The sequence below is a fragment of the Lycorma delicatula genome, chromosome 2 (genome assembly GCF_047948215.1).
Source record: "Lycorma delicatula isolate Av1 chromosome 2, ASM4794821v1, whole genome shotgun sequence".
Lineage (NCBI taxonomy): Eukaryota > Metazoa > Arthropoda > Insecta > Hemiptera > Fulgoridae > Lycorma > Lycorma delicatula.
Window position 1 is genome coordinate 80,784,601 of NC_134456.1, and position 16,310 is coordinate 80,800,910.

The 16,310-nt window shown below is 27.8% G+C and overlaps 1 protein-coding gene across 3 annotated transcripts in view; it reads right to left on the bottom strand.

The window, feature by feature from the left end:
* LOC142320205 (uncharacterized) overlaps window positions 1-16,310 on the bottom strand; it is an 804,138-nt gene that overhangs the window by 492,766 nt on the left and 295,062 nt on the right. Inside the window, exon 1 of one of the 3 annotated variants that reach the window (XM_075357892.1) lies at window positions 13,206-13,224. The exons of the other annotated variants lie outside the window; for them this stretch is intronic. The gene's annotated coding sequence lies outside the window, so the exon portion shown is untranslated. Of the gene's footprint in view, window positions 1-13,205; window positions 13,225-16,310 lie in introns of those variants that run through there. 3 annotated transcript variants of the gene reach the window in all.

Below are 16,310 nucleotides of genomic sequence, written 5' to 3' on the forward strand. Positions count from 1 at the left end.
TTGTTATACATATTTTTAGTTTAAAATTTCAACCTTTCTAAAACTACTAATTTTCTGCTTTCAGACGCCTTTTTATACAAGTATTTGATGTTAAAATTTCGCCTAGCTATTTAAATTTATCTGTGTAATTTCTCTAAATTTAATTTCTATACGTTTCTTGTTTTGTTTAGAATTTATCATTATTTCTGTTTTAGAAAAGGAGATTTGTATATCAGCTTTTTCGGCAATTATTTTCAAATCCTCAAACTGAGAAATTGCTTGTTTTCTGAATTTGTCAATAAAGGCAATTATCTGCGAAAGGTAAACAATTTACTTTCTTTTCCTTTCTCTGCTACGATTCCAAAAGCAGTTTTATTAACATTCCAAAATGTTTTCATTTTTTTATCTAATTCTAGAATAAAGAGTATTGGAAAAAGACTATCACGCTAAAAATAAATAAATAAATATATATATAAATAAATAAATAAATAAATATATATATATATATTTATTTTTATTCCTAATGTGGACGTTAAATCTTTTCAACTAGTGGACAATAGGAACCCCCCCACCGGCCCAATCAGATGAGGATGATATGTATGACATGTAAATGAGGTATATTCTTTAAAGACTCAGGCCGACCATTCCTGAGACGTGTGGTTTATTGAACCCCAGCCACCAAAGTACACTGTTTTCTGTTAACTAGTAATCAAATCAATATAAAAGCAACTAACTTTACAAGGATTTGAACCTCAGAATCTTTGACTTCCAAAATCAGCTGTTAAACAACTGATTTCCGATGATGGGTTTATCACTAGATCATATTTAAAATAATTAATACGGGTTTTTACTTTGTATCTTGAAATTAATTGTGTATACTGTGATGCTGCTCGTATGAAAGTTTCAGTTCCAATTTTTATTTGTGCAGTACCATATATATCAATTCTTGACATGATCTATATAATGAATTATTACATTATATACCAATCATAATAATAGATTTATTTAATATAATAAAAATTATGTATAATAGAATAATTTTAATTTTTTTTTAAATACACTTTTTTATTTTTGTTTAATTCATTGTTTTAGAAGAGATATATATATATAATCATGTAAAATATTAAGATATAGGTAACATAAAAGTTATTTTTTGAGGAAGTACTCGAAAGGATGTAAGAGGATTAAGGAAAAGTAAAAATATTTTTCTCATCCTAAAAGAAGGAATTCTGTTAACAGACAATTCTTATGACGGAGATTTAAGTATTGAATAAACAAAATCTACCTTTGTTAATAAGTTTTAAGCAATCTTAAATCAAGCTGTAGGAGAAATACTTTTACAATTTCCTTTTTTTTCTGTATTACAAGCAAATGTTGATCCATATAAATCTTCTAAAAATTATATACTAACGTAATAACCAGAATAATACAAGAACTTCCCTTTTGAGTAAAGATTTTTTAATATAATGTGACTTTTTTTACAGAAAGGAGTGTATTATGTTGTTTTACTTTCTTTATCCCTTATTATTGTTCCACTCATTTGTTTTATGATTTCTCTCCATGCATGAATGGAATATTTTAAAAGTTTTACTTTTTGTTTATCTTTTTTAATTTAATCATTCTTATTTATATATTTAATAAGTTTATTTTTATTATTTTTTTCATTTTAGGACAGTTTATTTTTTATATTTACAATTATTTTACATTTATACGTACACGTAAGAAAGGAACTTAAGTAATTAACATCAACTGTTTTTTTAAACTTTGTTTTTTTTTCAAATAAAGAAAATATTCAATACACTTCTGTCCCAATATTTTTAATGATATAACACATGAAAAGAATTTAAGCTACAAACGGCACTAATTAAAGTTACTTTCTGTAAGAGTAATGATGTTCATTATGCAACCAGACTCCTAAGTGAAAAGAGTGAAGGTGTTACTTGTGTAGCTAAATGTTGCTTACTTCACACCGGGACTGGCGTATTAATAATATAAAGGTAAATATAATTTGCTGAAAAAAAAAAAAAACATTTCCTAACAATCCTAGGATAGAATACTTTTTATTTGTTATAATAAGAAGTTTTGGGGGGGGGGGTAATTAATGTTTTGTATCTATAACCATTTCGTTGTAGCACCTAATTTACACGTATAAAAAAGAATAATAATAAAAAAGGTTATTCATAAAAAAGAAGAAATCAACGGAAAGAAAAAATAACAACAGATCACCTGAAAAATATTGGAAAATTAACGCAGTTAAAGCTGAAACTAAAATCTGATAGCATCACGAGTTATTAATAAAAAAAATGATCTGTTGAATGGCTGAATGAGGGTGATGATGATTTATTTATGCTCACAATAACAGTTTTACGCCTGATGGTGTTTTAAACCGAGTACTAGGCAGAGGTGTGCCTCAGCAATCAGGAGGCCACTGCGGGGTCGGTAATATTGTCATATGGCATTTTTATTACTTTATTAATGATATTAGAGTAATAATTTTGAATATTAAAATATTAAAACACCACTGTAATCGTATGTTAATGTATCATAACAATGTATGGTAATAATAATAATGCATTTTTAAATTATGGAATGTACAGAGTGATTACAAATTGCTTGCTCTGGGGAGATGAAATAATCTATAGCCAAAAATAAGAAAAAAGTTCATATAAACAGAGGTCAAAAACCGGTTCGTTTGCGAGTTACGGCTCGCGAAACATTTTGCTCTGCTTTCTTCTACTTCTATGAAATTAAACAGTACTAAAATTCTTTGGTTATAAATTGAAGGGTAAATTAAGTGCTTACTTATGGTTTTTGAACTAAGAAATTGAATAAAAGTAATCCCAGATCTGTACCTTACATAGATTTTAGGAAAAAAGTGGAAAACACGAAAATGTTTTGTCGGAAAATACACTTTTTTAGGTTAGGAATAAAATAACTGTTAATTTATCGACAAACAAATAAAAATTTCTAGTGAAGTTTGTAGAAAATTTAATTATAAAAATTAATTAATTACAATGTTTATTACAATTAAATATAAATTTGAAAATTTCATTTTTTTTTTTAGATCAAAACACACAAACTGGATTGAAAATTTGATACAATTAAACAAGGAAAGTGTTCTTAAACAGAACAATTTTCATTAATGTTTTAACAACATAGTGTGAATGAAAACGAATAGAAAACATATCAATAACGAAAAAAAATGCTATAAAAAATAGATTTAAAAAAATAAAAACCACTTTTTGTTTTTTCCTAAAAACGATTAAGTATCAAAATGGTTGGTTAATTGATAAAGCTGCAAACATTTCTTCAAAGAAGTTACTCAATATGGCCGCCATTTTGTTAAATGCATATTCAGCTAGGAAAGTCCATGCTAGCCGAGCATGGCTAATAGCATCATTTTTTTCCTCATAATAGCTATAGCATCTACTTTTTCTCACAAAACGTTCACGACCAGCATCAAATCGTTGTAGTTTAAGCATACCTGTTTCTCGAACTCGCCTCTCCAAAACGTCAAATGTTTCACGATCCGGTACCCTTCGATCTGATAATTTTTTCAGTATTCACGAACAGCTACCAATTCATCTTTATTTACTTTACTATAAATTAACACTATGTCTGTCAACTCTCCAAACGGAAACAAATTTGTGGTGTCAACCACTGAGAATGACTGACCAAGCAATAACATCATAAACACTGCTCAAATGATTATTCAAATTCTAGACATTAAGCTTAATTCTTGATCAGCTGTTATTGCCAACCTATGAAAAAATAAATTTTTTTTTATGTTTTAGAATGATGTCTCAAATTTATTGTTATAATTTTTTGCATTTATATGTAAATTGTTCTGTTTAAAATCGTATTACTTTTCGGATCAAGTTTGTGTGTTTTGTTTTTTATTGAAGTTTGAATTCTCAAATTAGTGTTTAATTTTAACAGACGTTATTTACATAAATTTTCGCAGAATTAAATTCTGAAAAAGTTCACTAGAAAGTTTTACTTATTTATTTGCAAATTAACAAAGTTATTTTATTTTTCAACAAAACCTTTACCTGTTTTATTCCGTTTTTCTTAAAATCTAAGTGATATAAAGGTCTGGGACCACTTTTATTTAATTTCATAGATCAAAAACCATAGAAGAGCGCCAAATTTACTCCTCGATTTGTACCCAAAGAATTCTGCTATGGTTTAATTTCACAGAGGAAGCAGAAAGCAGGGCTAAATGTTTCGCGAGCCGTAACTCGCTAACGAACCGTTTTCTGACCTCTATTTATAAGAACGTTTTGTTATTTTTGGATATAGAATCATCTCCCAAGAGATTTCCGTGAAATTTGGGATCATTCTGTATAATATAATAGTACAATTATTTTTAAAGTAATTCTAATATTTAAAAGTAGTGTTTGAATTGTATTTTAGAGTTTAATTTTTTTTAAATATATACGTGTCAAATATTAAAGTTGATCTTTAAAAGCATTGACAGGGTTAAAATTTATTTCTTGCTCTAGGATAAAGTTGTCAAATAATATTAGAAATATACATTGTAATAATATAACCTTACTTATACATTTACAATGTGCATCGTAATGGCGTAGTACTGAAATTAGCACTAGCTTACCCGTGTGATTGGTCGATATTTCAAGACCTGCCAAACCAAATCACTAATATTTAACACTCATGGCTGCTTTATAATGTTCATCATACTCTTTTATGGGTTTCACGTAATCGTGGTCTTGCTATCAATAGATATAACAAGCTACGGATATATTTATATGACCAGAGACCAGTTAGATTGGAATAGTTGCCAATGAATCCCAGTAAAGAAAGCATCACTAGGTGTTTGGAGAATTCCGATATATTGTACGAATCCATCGTTTTACCTTCCCGTCTAGCGCTATATCAGAGCTAGAGCTTTAGAAGGAAAAGTATTATAATCGGTCGAATTTGGGAATATGCGATTTTCAACGGAGCTTTACGTTTTGTTACCTAAGGAACCAGAAAAACTGGATGGAAATTTTCCTAATGTTTGTATTTTCACGTGTGTGTGTATGTGTGCGCGCGCGCGTGTGAGTTTGGTATCGCACCCTGAATCATCTTATATCTCCAGACCTACTCGACCGATTTTGACCAAACTTGATCAGATTACTTCTAGATATGAACATTAATGGCATTAAATTTTCAACTTAAAATGTCAAGTGGATGAGGCTGTAGAGCAAGATCACCCTCAGTACGTCGAGATTTCATCTAATTACGGTCTTATTTTACTTAGGCACATTTATTAACAATTAAAAAATAATATTTCCAAAAAAAAAAAACTAGTTGCAAAGTGGGTGTACTGCGTCATTAGTACCGCCTCTTACTTCAAGGAGCGATAGTGTGTTGATGACGTAAAGCTACTATAATCGTCTGCTATGTTATGACGTCAGAGATGACCGGTAGAATTAACAAAATAAATTACATTTAAAGGGTAAAAATTTATTTAAAGTGGCCGCTAGTATCGCCACACCTGCGCGAATGAAATACGGTATGCGCGCACACTTTAGTTAGAATAGTGGAATTAAATAAACAAAACATATTGTATTTAAATAAAATGATAAATATTTTAAATTAAGGGTTGTGGGTAAGACGAGCATCAGAAAAAAGCAGCGTGACGGGAAATTCCTACAACTGTATTGGCAGTTTTTTACTTTCTTGTAGAAGTAAAGGAAGAATTGTGAAGGCGAATTTTCAAATTTCAACGGAAATATCCATTTTTACCATCCCTAAATCCATTTTGACTAGTTTCGGCGTGACGTCTATACGTACGTATATATCTCGCATAACTCAAAAACAATTAGCCACAGGATGTTGATTTTGGGTTTAGGATTGTCGTAACATCTAGTTGCGCACTTCCTCTTTTGATTATTCGAATGAACCAAAAGTAATCAGTTAATTCTTAACTGCAGTAATAAGCCCTCATTGAGAGCTTTTGAACGATATATCACAAATGGTACTTATTTTCATTGGTTCCAGAATTATAGTCAAATAAAATTTTAATTAATAAAATATTTGTCTCTTACAAGGAGTAGGCACATCGGTTCAAATCCTACTTTATCTCCTTTTACTTTTTTTAAGTTTTTTTTTCTTTAATTTAAATATATTGATTTATTAATAAATATTAACTCCTGATTGTAAAAAAATTACGATAAATAATAATTTAAAAATAACAATATAAAATATCATAGGTAATGTAAGTTATTAATGAAATAAAATTTTATGTACTTTTAAAAGTGTATAATTAAATAGGCGTACAAGATTTTTTTAAATGATTTATCAAAAAAAAAAATTAACTTACAATGAAATGTTGAACTAGTAAATATTTATAAAAGTTAGCGTAAATATGGTAAAGAAAACCAAATAATAATTCATTAAATTATTTTTCAATAATCAAATATTTTACTTTTATTGAAAAAAAAAGTTTTATTTAATTAAAAATGTATCGTCTTCTGTAATAAAGTTTTAAAACTACTTTCATCCTTATAATTTTTTATAAAGAATTTTAAATCGATTTGTTGAAACAATAAAATCATTGGCCACCGAGTCTAAATAGTTCCAAGGGACCTGTTTAAAATTTACAAATCCATTTTTTTATGTATCTGCAATATGTTATCCCTTACCATTTTACCTTACCAAACATTTTGATAAATGCTGACTACTCCAGATATAGCGAAAATAATTTTAAAAAAATAAAAAATTTATTATTAATTTAGGACAGTATAATTAAAACGTTTATTAACTCCTACCGTCAATAAGAGGAAACTAAAAATAATAACTCTTTTGACACACTAGTATGATTGAAGATTATTCCTATCATGATAAATGGTCATTTAGAAAAAGAAAAATAATTTCGTATCGATTAGTTGAAAAAGTCAAGCTGTTACGTAATTTTTTTATAAGACGTTTTTAAAGTTGGCGGATTTTGTGAATTTTAATTTAATTATTTCGATTGGTATTTACGATGAAATTATATTTAAAAAGTTAAAAATTGTAAATGAATAAAACTTTCAACACGTTTGATGTTATAATATTTCACTAATATCTCTCCATCCCTCTTTTAGGTTTTTAAAAGTTTAAAAAAAATTAAAACCATAAATTCTTTAACCATAAACTAACAAATCAAATTTTATGATTGTAAGCTAAACTGTTTCTCTGATAGAAATAATTAAAATGGAAGTTAATGTAAGAATAGTACATATATACATAAGTAAATAATTTTTTAACTCGTGAGATCTCATAATGGAAAATTTGAATGAAGCAAATTTTCTTTCCGATAGCAATATTTTTCCTCTGCTATATTATATTACAGAATAGGAAAATTAAAACCAATCCTAAAATAATTGATGTAGAATAAAAAAATTAACATAATTTATCAAAATTAATTATATGGAAATTTATCAAATTATATGGGAATTTATCAAAATTAATTAAATTATATGGAAGTGAAACTTGGACGATCGGAGTATCTGAGAAGAAAAGATTAGAAGCTTTTGAAATGTGGTGCGATAGGAGAATGTTAAAAATCAGATGGGTGGATAAAGTGACAAATGAAGAGGTGTTACGGCAAATAGATGAAGAAAGAAGCATTTGGAAAAATATAGCTAAAAGAAGAGACGGACTAATAGGCCACATATTAAGGCATCCTGGAATAGTCGCTTTAATATTGGAAGGACAGGTAGAAGGAAAAAATTGTGTAGGCAGGCCACGTTTGGAATATGTAAAACAAATTGTTAGGAATGTAGGATGTAGGGGGTATGCCGAAATGAAAAGACTAGCACTAGGGAATCTTGGAGAGCTGCATCAAACCAGTCAAATGACTGAAGACAAAAAAAATCAAAATTAAATAAAAAAAGAGAATGTGTGACGATTAATAAAGTTTTTATTTAACTAATAAATCTGTTGGAAAGCCAAAGTTTATTTTTAAGATAGTACAAGTGTATTTTTTTTTAATAATAAAAAAAATTAAAAAAACTTCGCAAAGAGAAAGAAAGCAGAACCGAATATCTGGTCAGAAGAACAGAAAAAACCCAATCCGAAAGGATAAGGAAGTCCTAGGAAGAAAAGAGAAAGAGGTTGGATATAAAATAAACTGATACTTAGCGTGGTCAACAGCAGCAGTAACAAAAAAAAAAAAAAAAAATTAAATAAATAGGTAGGTAATACCTATATCAAGGTAATACCTATATAATAATATCATACAAGTAATCTGAAATTTAATTATTAAAATTCCATTTTAATAAAATTTATATTTATAGCTTCTTTTTTTATAAGTTTAAAGTCATATATATCATCATCATCATCATCATGTAGTATTCTGCCTGTTGGCAGGTCCCTGGCACCAATGTTGCCTCTACCATTTTCTGTTCTAAGGTTTTCTACAATATATATATTGTATTTTTTATAATCAAAAACCAGCTTGTACAACCCAAATACAGAAAAGTAATGTTAACATTGACTGGCCAGGTTACATGGTACAAATCTTCTAATTGTTTTACTTTAAAGTTAATTTTAATTTTTAATTCTTAATTGACGTCAATTTAAATATATGTAATAATTTTATTTAATTGACTTCATTTTTTCTATATATGATAGTCATTTAAATTTTAATATGATAATCTTTTAATTTTTTTCTAAAAAAAAAAATTGTTAAATTTTATATGTAATTTTATATCATTTATATACAACTGATGATTCGTGATCCGGCGAAAGTGCTATTGCAATAAAAAAAAGAAAAATAAACTACATGTAATTTCGTTTACTTTGTAATTCTGTACTTGGGTTGTTCAAGTTCGTTTTTGACTACAAAAAATACAATACATTGTTACAAAGGAATTTGGGTCTTATAAGTATTGACTTTATAAAAATCATAGACACACACACAAGTATTATTTAAAAAAAATTAATTTGCTTTATGTTTTGATATTTTTAAAATGATTATTATAATCTTTAATAAGTAGCACATTTTTCTTTTGGGGAAGGCTTTTATAACCTGGAGGTTCCGGTTTCAAATCCCTGCCAGGCATGGTATCTTTCCATACATCACCAGTTTCTACCGGGCTAATGACCATAGCTGTTGATGCCTATTCTTTCATAATAATAATAATGAATATATACAAAAAATTTAATTTTGATACAAAAATACTGTGCCCAAATTGAAAACAGAACCTGGATTCATGAATATATCTATCAGCTTGTTAATATAACGTTCTGCTGGAACAAAATTGTGTGCAATAAAGTCTTCAAATGATATAAAAAAAATATTGTCAATCAATGACCTTCAGATAGCAAATAATATTTTGGTTAATATTTTAAAAATAATTTATTACATGAGTAGATTTTATTTTTAAATCTTGTTATCTAGTTCAACAATTAATTTTATTTAATATTAAATTTAATTTTCTTGTAATGTGTAAGCTAATATTTCGAAAATGAAATGAAAAGAATTTGGTAAAAATATTTATTAGTAATCGTGATTTATATTTATTTTATTAAAATATATAACGTTTTATATTATTATTTCCTAAATATTGTAAACACGAAAAATTTCGGTTTTCAGATTTCAACGGAAATATCCATTTTAACCATCCTTGAATCCATTTTGACTAGTTTCGGCGTGACGTCTGTACGTATGTATATCGGATAACTAAAAAACGATTAGCCGTAGAATGTTGAAATTTTGGATTTAGGACTGTTGTCTGTTGGACATCTATCCCAATGTTGGACCAAAAAATCCCAATCAATCAAACAAATTTGGATTTTAGACTTATTCTTAATTACATAATAAGCCCTCATTGAGAGCTTTTCAACGATATATCATAAGTTGTACTTATTTTCAATGGTTCCAGAGTTACAGCCAAATAAATTTTAATTAATGAAATATTTGGATCTTACAACGGGTAGGCACATCAGTTCGAAACCGACTCCATTACCTTTTTTTTTTTAACTTTTTTTTTTTTAATTTAAATATATTGGTTTATTAATAATTGTCTACCTCCGATTGTAAAAAATATTTTTACAATAAAATTTATATATATATATATAAAAGTCAGAAGTTATTAGTGAAATAAAATTTTATGTACTTTTAAAAATGTGTATATGTAATTTAATAGGCGTACAAGGAAGTCATGTTGTGTCCACATCAGATTTTTTTTTAATATTTAATTTAACTTTCTTGTAATATGTAAGCTAATAATTTAAAAAATAAATGAAAAAGATTTTGTAAAAATATCTATTAGTAATCAAGTGATATATATTTATTTTATTAAAATATATTACGTAATATATATTTTTTGAAAATGTTTTAATGTGAAATTTTAAATTAAATAAACAGTGTAGCAAAACGTATTAAAATGTATTTTTATAGCAATATTATAAATGTAATTAATAATCAGTACCTTCAACAAACTGATTTGCATTTCATAAAGATGATGAAATGCAAAAAAAAATTTAAATTACCATTTTAATTATTTAAATTACCACTTCGCGTTATTAATCATAAGAGAATTTACATTTTAGTCTACTGTATTGCCTTCCACTTTTTTAAACAATATTTTTCCAAGACCGATGGAATACAATTACAAGATTGGATTTTAACAAGTAATTTAATTAATGTTGAGTTTTATTTCAGAATAGGTGAAAAATCTGTACTAATTAAGATGTGATAAATGATAATCCAACTTTTGATTAATTGACGTACGATGTGGTTAAACCACAGAGATTTCATTCCAAGGTATGCTCTGCGGTCATTGAACCAGCAATTCCCGGAATAGCTCACTTGTCCGCAGTATTAACACCCCTTAAGTCAATACCGTTTTTTAAAAATTGTCGTTAAAAATAAAAAAAAGTAAATTGAATAAATTTGGAATTTATTATTGATGTATATAAATGTAGAAGTAAAGAAATAAATTTTAAATATTACATTCCTATACGATATGTGTTTATTGTAAAATAAATTTAAATATCTGCTAATAAAATAAAATAAAATGATATTTTTTTAGTATTTTAAACCTACGTGCCAGAATATTAGCTTTTTAACTTTTATTCAGAAACGTCTGGATTCACATCCAGTCTAGGTTTACCAATTTTTTATTTACTTTAAAGCTCAAGAACCGGGTTCCCATGAAAAAGCCTTAATGAATTCCTGGAATATATTATTCATTAATTGAAAAATTAATATACATATATATATATATATATATATAATATACATATAAAGAAAATTTCTGAGTAAATTACGCAAATATTTAGTAAATGAAAAGGATTTGAAAAATAGTAACGAAAAAATGTAATAATTTCCACAAACACATACAAATGTATTTATATAAGTTATATTATTCAACAAAAAATATTAAAAAGTATATGTTTATTTTAGAGATGTTGTATTTTCAGAAAAATAAAAGAAATTTTACGTAGGCTTTGTGTTAAAGTGTGTTTTAACTGTATAGGAGGATTAAACGGTTCCAATAACGGCCTTATTCACTCGCCATCCACCAATCTCTTCAACGGCATTGTTGTTCATTAAACACTCAGTAAATGAAATATAAATAAAAGGCTTTTTACCCTATAAAGTAAAACGTATTTACGCAAGATAATAAAAAGTCGGTAAAAGTACATATACTATATTAAAATTAATACACTCAAATAAATTTAGTTATGATCACCTTGATGACGTAATTCTATATTGTCGAATTTTAAATAATGTTATGAATTTTAATACATTTTTAATTTAGTAATTTTCATTATTGTTGTAGAATACGATACCTAAATATTCTTATTTATTTAAGGACAAATTTTTTTATATACGAATAATAAAAAAATCTGGTATATTCTCTATATTTTTTATTAGTACATTCTATTTTTTATGAATAATTTATTTTTAAAGTAAAATTTTAGCTAAGTAGTTGAGGTAAACCGGTGAGAGACTAAAAAATTCTTTGACAAGATGAAAATTAAACCCAGGTAATAAATATATTAGAAATACATTACAATAATTTTAAAAAAAGCAAGATCCGTAAATATTTTGACAATAAATTATTTAAAAAAAAACAAACATTTATCTTAATATAGTAATATTTTTACTTATTTAATTTTTCAAATAACAACCAGGTAATATTAATAGTTCACCGACCTGACAATGGAAACGTATTGACGTATCAAAATGAACTCATGCGGTTTATTTAAGTAACAAGAAATTCAAGATATTAAACACCAAATAATCAAAGAAGGTAATTTATTTATATTTTTAATTTTAAAACTAATCTTGATTAGCGCACCTAATATTCTCAGATCACTTAGGTCAGATAGAATAACTAAATATCCTAATTAAATATAAAGAATCACATTTTTATTGCTTTCATTTCATAGTTACTAAATTTTTTTAAATTAAATTTGATTAGCATAAAATTCTATGTCAAGTAAATTTTATAAATCCTAAATTTAAAAAAAAACCCTAAAACTCTTAATCACTTATGTTTTACGCAATTTATTTCATTCGAAGATAACTCCTAATTCCTTTTTTAAGAGAAAGAAAGATATTTTTATAAGATTAATATCATTTTATAAAAAAAAAAATTGCAATTTTTTATATCCATTTTCAGATATCTAAAAATAAATAAATACCTTTTCATGTTGAAAAAATATTAGATTTAAATGATATACTGTTTTGTGGGAAAATTAAACGGATTATCAGATATCATATATTTCGTATTAATGTAACTACGGAAAATAAAGCAATAATTGCAGAAAGAATATAAGTGTAATAATAATATTAATAAAACGTAATTATTATACATACAATTAAATTTACGGAAAATTTCATTTTGAATTTTATAATATATATAAATAAAAATCATTTAATACAATGAAGGATTTATTTAAAATTTTTTTTTACTATAAGAAAATTTACTTTATCTTTAAACGGTCTGTTTTTAATTTTAAAATACCTTTTGCTTAATTTGATAAACTAAATATTATATTAAGGCTTCTTTCTTGCATCACTGGAATAAATTTTTAAATAATACTCATTTATATAATAAAATTTAAAAATATATCTTTAATTCATTTCTACAATATTTAGAGATGCTTATAAGATAAGACTATTAAAAGACGTAAATGAAAAAAGAATAAAGTGCAAAAACTGTTTTATGGTTAGTAAATGGTTGGTGTCTAAACTCAGCGGGAGGCTTGTTACTCACCCTGCTAGCGACGAGACCGGGTTCCAGGTCACAACTAGACGCTATACGGGTGGTGTGCGCGCACTACCCTCTGACAGTTCTCCCAAACACAAACCAAACTATCGTACGAATATCGTACCCGTACCCTGTTACAACCCTTATACCCTAACAGCCCCCTTCCAGTTTTCCCCTTTTGTATAAACGACCAAGCTACTGAATATGCAAGAACATCTTTCTTGCAGCCTTTCAATAGCGAACTCAAATTCTGTTCTACTTTTAACTGACCTTAAGTGATAAAAAGAAAATGTGTTCTGCTATTAATATTTATACCGTGATAAAATATTTATAAAGAATTTTATTATTTGTATCGAATTTAAATTTACAAATTGGTAACACAAGTTCCTTGGTAATATTATTCATAGGTAAATTTCTGTAAGCTGTTAAATACTTTCATTGTATATTATTTTATATTGCATTATTTATTCTTTTATTATAAAATAAAAAAAAAATATATTAAAACAATTCAATATTAAAATGGAAAACAAGATTAACAATGATATATTTCTAAAATAAAATAAATACAAAATCAATATGAACTTAACAGCATACATGAGTATATGTAATTAGTTCCAATGCATGCGATAAAAAAATCCCTTTCGGCACGGCGGAAGGTGGAGGTAGATTTCACGTTTGCTAAGAAGCGGATAAAAAAGATTTCCACCCTAAAGTTAAGAAAAACTTCAAATTTACTCAATACGACAACGGTTGCATGTGAAAAAAGTTTCAAATGTTTAGCATACGACAAGTCCCATCATCTTACAATTTCAGAAATATTTTGGTCATCCCTTGCGGTAAGGATTGGTTAAACAAAAATTGTTCCAGAGAAAAGTTTTAGGTAATGTTTAGAGGACTAACGACCACTTTAAACCGATTCGATACTGTGCCTATAAAGGGAGTTATGATTTTTTTGTCTTCGGAACCCCATTTTTTCAAATCCCTGGACCAATGATTGGTGATCAAAAAATTTTACTTAGATAAGTTGTATCCAGAAAATAATAGCCTTATCCAGAAAATAATAGGAATTTTAAACGAATTCAATGTTTTATTTAATAAGAAAATTATAGCAATAATTTTTTTCGAAAAAAACCCATTCCACCCCAATCGTCCGATTTTACCCATTAACGAATTCGACCGAGATTTTGGGTCGATATATTTTATGTATTAATTTGAAAGTGATTGGCACAAAATTACTTAGTTATCGTATCCACAAGAAAGTAAAATATATATATACTTATAAACTTCTGTACTGATGATGGTTTTGGGGTCTGGGAGATCTGAAACGCGAAAATATGTCAAAATTTTCCGGAAGTCAAATCATGGTACCCATTACAATAGATAACTATCTTACGAACTCTACTAAAATATATCGACAGAACAAAAAAACTTATTAATAACTCGTATTATACTTAAATAATGCATAACATCAGAAAAAAATTCACTTCATACACTGCATAATTACATTAGAAAAATATTACACAAGCCAACGCTGATGGCTGTCATCATAACCTGGCATTTCGTAACTAAGGAAAAGATAAAGTAAAATATTTATAAAAAAAAAATCCTATTGATATTTGTTTATTATAGGATTTATTTATAACATACAAACGCTTGGAGGAAATGTTTTACTAAATAAAAATATATTCCAGTTCTGTTAACCTATTTTCTAGAGATGTTATGGAAAAGCTGGTTGCTATTTGTGACGACGATTGTAACGGGCTCGTAAACAACATTGCTCAAAACAACAACTGGAAACGATCCCCGGAAGTCTACACATCGCAAATTAATTATAGACGTATTTATTGATGAAGTTAACAACATCTTGGGCAGCGAAGGGGCATGCGAAGTGATGAACTAACCCGCACAACGTACTATGCCAAAATGTACCGACGTTGCGTACGTCTAGAACGTCACATATTCTTTCTCAGTTTCCTTATAACAGGTTGCAAGTCTCTAATTTGTTTTAATATCTTATCTTCCTATGGGTGAGACCGCTGAACAGAATGAGGATACCAGTTCCCATAGTCTTACATTGTATCACAGATATAATAAAACTATATGATCTACTGGAGACAGGTGTAACCAGGACCGACTTTAGGGTGCGTGTGATTAGCAGTAAACAGCTCAGAATTAACCTGCAAAAAAGAATCAATGAACCAGGAGGGACCCCGACGAGCAGGACAGCGATGTTAGCTGCATGCACAGGGTGGGTTAATCTACAACCACGTCACTCAGGGCCGACCGAGACGTCTTCTAGGCGATTACCGGTTGCCCTTGAATAGTTAAAAATTTTAAAAAATGCATACAAAGCCCAGAATTAACCTACCCATCGGGTTGGTCTAGTAGTGAACGCGTCTTCCCAAATCAGCTGATTTGGAAGTCGAGAGTTCCAGCATTCAAGTCCTAGTAAAGGCTAGATCGCGGATGAGACAGGCTAGATGAATACTAGATCGTGGATACCGGTGTTCTTTGGTGGTTGGGTTTCAATTAAACACACACCTCAGGAATGGTCGAACTGAGACTGTACAAGACTACACTTCATTTACACTCATACATATCATCCTCTGAAGTAATTACCTGAATGGTAATTCCCGAAGGCTAAACAGGATAAAGAAAGAAAAGCTCAGAATTAAACAGAAGGATATTGATTTCGTTTGTATCATGAGAGGTGATGCATATTATTAATATTGTGTTTCAGGTGGGCCATCTTTGGGTGGTCTCCTGACACTTTCTTCTTAACCAAAAATTGTACGTATTGTTGCAATCCTTTTGACAACCGATTGTAAAAATTAAATCATTCAAAAAAATTAAAATTATATCATTAGCCATAGCAAATGATATTCTTCTCTATTGATCTCGAAACATTGTCAAAGTATTAACTTAAACCACTCTGACTAATTATTCATACGTTTACCAAATGAACGGCTTTGCTAAAAAAAAAGTTAGATTATTCATTTCCATTTAAGCTTCTTAATCCTCAGTTCTTTGTTTGATAACATCTGCCTTATGCTGTGTACTAGTAAAAATGGATTCAGGGATGGTCAAATTGGATATTTCCGTTGAAATCTG